Here is a 4,288-nt window from a genome sequence, read left to right on the forward strand (position 1 = left end):
ACTTTTATTTTCTGGATTTTTCACCAACCTTTCAAATTTATCAAAATTGAAGAAAACAACAATGAGATTTTTAGTTTTCAATTTCTATATCGATTGGCAAAATAGAAATTTGTTGCAACTAACTTGAGATGAATAAGTGGGAGATCTCAAGTTCAAACCTCAGCCATGTATATAAAATCGATATTTCTATATATTGAGCTATGCTCATGGTCATGGGTACCAACCATCAAGAGGTGAATTTTTACAACCTAGATTATTATGTAATCAATTTTATTTTTACAAGTTTCATGTTTGGGAGATTGTACACCTCCGAGACTTCATATATCTACTTGGTCCTCACAATACGATACCCACAAGCCCATTACTAAGGGATAGATGCAGTTTTACTCGGTCAAGGATTTATTTAAGGATTATGTTAAAACTAAAAGCCGTCCGATTTATTTAAGGATTCTGCATGGAAAATTGGAAATGATTGGTGGTTATTATTTATCATTCAACTTTGTGGAGATCCTCACAAAAGCACAAACGCTACCAGACACTTCAATGTAGGATGGCCAAATGTGGACCAAATGTTTCACATAGTCATCAATATATAAATAAATAAATAAATAAATAAATAAGGATTAGATTATGTTTTTTAGTGGTGTGTTTAGTTTGAGAGAAAAAAAGAGAGAAGAAAGAAAAACACGAAAATTAATGAATAAATTTGAACTAAAATTTAGTCCAAGTGAGAGCACTACATTATTGTTGTAACTGAAAAATGTTTGTTGCAACCAACTCAATTGTTACTCATTGATTTCCAAGTGATTACAATGCTAGACTTATATAGCTTGCCACACAAGCAACACAAATGGGCTTGATACAAACTAGGCCCAATACAAGCTAAGCCCAAACACACATCAACAATTATAATGCTCTAATACGGAGTATAAACTTATCTCTTTTATCAACAAATGATTAGTGAAAAGAATTTTGACTGCACAATATGTTAATTTACAAATATTTTTAATATCTAATAGTCTCGAATAGGATTCTCTCTGTTAAATTTTCCTTATAGAAAATCAAAAAAAATTATCTCTTTTAAATTTTTTCAATTCATGTCTTAAAAGGTGTGTGTTAGCATTACACGTTTCTACTGATTTTTAGATTTGGACAATTTTGTTTTAAAAAATATTAGTTTTTGGAATTCTAAGATATAATTGACATCTTCCTCCTTTCAATTGAGATTGAGTAAGTTAGATAAATAATACACACCTCGAGCGTTAACTTAGCAAGCGATTTGGTTAAGATTCTAAAAATGGGTTTTTATAGTTTGGATCCATTTACGTATATTAATCCACGATAGACCAAGTTTATATCTTATCATGTTCATCTACCTACACCAAATATAATCCACCAATCCTCTCTCTCATTGCGCACCCACTTTCTCGGAAATAGATTAGGTGTAGTAAGAGAGAGTGCAATAAGTATTTCGGAACTATCCGATCAAAATCGAACGATTTAGATCTTGAGTCAATTTCTTTTTTATTTTTTGCATAGGAAAAAATACTTTCATATGCAAAATACTTTCTTTCTCATGCATTCATATGCAAAATACTTTCTCCCGTGATTACTGTATATACCTAAAAATGGCGCCATTGGAAGCCATGATAATAGGGATGGCAACGGACACTCATGGGTGTGGATTTGACACATACCAAACCCACATCCGAAATCATCACCCAACCCCAAAAGGCTGTTCGGGTGGCAAAACAACACCCACGTCCACACCTATTGGGTTCGAGTTTTTTTCATCCAAACCCGCATTTGAAAATAATTTGCAAATTTAAGAAATTAAATTTCAACATTGACTTTGAATTAAATTACAACTAAAATTAAGGTCTTCCAAGGAAATTCAAACATAAACTTTCAAAAAATTACAACATAGACTTTCAAGAAATTGAATTACAACTAAAATTAAGGTCTTCTAGGGAAATTGAGGGAGAGTATGAGGGGTAATTAGGTAATTATAAAATATTTCGGACGGGTGTATGGATTTCGGGTGTGTGTTTGATTGATACCAAACCCACACCCATATTATCGGGTGTCACCCGAACCCAAACTCAGTCATCTTGAGTTTCGCCCGTTGACTTGAGTTTGAGTTCGGATGAGTCTCTCATATTTGGATTTTTCTGTCATCCCTACGTGAGTTCATCCCTACGTGAGAAAAAAGCAAAGAAGATAACAAATAAAATAAGATGTTACATTTTCGACCAAACAATTTAGAAACAAGTAGTGTGACAATGAAAGTTAGTTATATCACACAACTTAAATAGAAACAAATGATTAAGCACACCCATGCATGAATGATATAACAAATTAAACTTCATTTCTGCACAACGCGACATGAACAAAATTTTGGAAGAACGTCTCCATCAAGAGTTGTAATGTTGTAGCATATCCAAATCGTCATCATTGTTGGGTTGATTGTCAAGTCTTAGTTTCACATTGTCCGGTCTTTTAAATAATTAAGAAGGTTAAAAATTAGTTATCAGAGAAGTCCCACATTGTTTATAATGTGGTGAAGCATGGAAAGACCAATGTTATATATTGGACATAAGCTCTTTGTTTTTAGATAACCAGTAAGTAACACTTTAAACTTATATCTGACTTAGTTTAAATATTTGATTTATGAGAGTATGATTATATTGGGATATTGGGGTGAGAGTGTGTATGTATGTTGTAAAAAATTCACATAGTAGTAATTCTCTAATTGTCGATTTAGACAATAGTCTTGAATTTTTTTCTTCGATTTTGTAATTTCCACCCCGTACACTCTGAAGTAAATATTGTCATGCATAATTAATTAACTAATTAAGTCCAAATCTTTCTCCATTGATGCTTCATCATTCTAATTTTGTAACATGTGGTGTCACACTCGCATACTCTCCAATGATATAGATGCTTATTAGTTTACGTGGAAAGTTTGTTATTGATATATAAGACACCTCCAATGCAATAGTAAAATTTTAAGAGGTGAAATCCGATTTTGTTGCCTCATAACAAAACAAACAAAGCAGTTTTTATTCCTTTACTTTAATGTATTTAGAATATTTTATGAGACATATATAGATGAAAGAAAAAAATGCTTAAGATAAAAGACAAAGCAATATAGAGATAGAAAAATTACAGTAACTTTTCCGTCACAAAATCATGCAAAATGATAATATGTAAGTAGAGTCTGCATATACTTACTAGAGCATGTTCATAAGCCTAACAATGAATGTAAACGAAAACATAGTAAGAAACTGACTGGCATGGGACGAAAGGAGCAGTCAATTTTGCTTCTAAACAATATGGTATGGTGGCATATAGGGTAACTGGTAAGCCATTAAATATGTGGTTCACTAGTAGACTACTTTTATCAATGCACAATCGGGTTGATTAAAAATACAAGAGTAATTGAGATGTTAATAAATTTCCTTTAGACGAACCGGTTAAGAGAATTCAAGTTTATTTTTTTGTTATATTGTATTTATCTCATAGACCAACTTTAAATTATTAGAGTGTTATGAACCAGAGCGTTGACATAAGAATATAAGGGTTATGCTAATATGCAGGGGCATATGTTAAGATATTTAAATTAAAAAAAAAAATAAATTTGGTCAAGTGGTGAAGAATTTAGGTAGCATGCTAGGTTCTAGGTCCGATCCTCAGCTCCGTCATAAACTAAAAAAAAAATGTTAAATATTACAAAAACATTAATATTTAAAAAGTTGATTATACAAAGTTTAAGAAAAAAATTATATTTGGTTTGTTTAATATAATTAAGGGATGCGCACGTTCGAACCTCAGTTCCGTCGTAAACTAAAAAAAAAATGTTAAATATTACAAAAAAAAATTAATATTTAAAAAGTTGATTATACAAAGTTTAAGAAAAAAAATATATATTTGGTTTGCTTAATATAATTAAGGGCTGCGCACAATGTGAACAAAAAAGAAAAAGCATTCTGCCATTGAGGGAGGGAGGGAGGGAGGGAGGGAGGGAGGGGGGGGAGAGAGAGAGAGAGAGAGAGAGAGAGAGAGAGAGAGAGAGAGAGAGAGAGAGAGAGAGAGAGAGAGAGAGAGGAATGTATTTCTTTTGTTTTGTTCCCTTAAATTATTTCTCAAAAAATAGAATTGTCAAAACAAATTTGTTTTTAAAGAAAATATTATCAGGGAGAAGAGAAGAATCAAGTCAAAAGATAATTCGGAAATTACACACTAGAGCTTCTAAAGAATTATAATTAAAAATTCTAAACTCACGCTA

The sequence above is a fragment of the Trifolium pratense genome, linkage group LG4, assembly GCF_020283565.1.
Source record: "Trifolium pratense cultivar HEN17-A07 linkage group LG4, ARS_RC_1.1, whole genome shotgun sequence".
Classification (NCBI taxonomy): domain Eukaryota; kingdom Viridiplantae; phylum Streptophyta; class Magnoliopsida; order Fabales; family Fabaceae; genus Trifolium; species Trifolium pratense.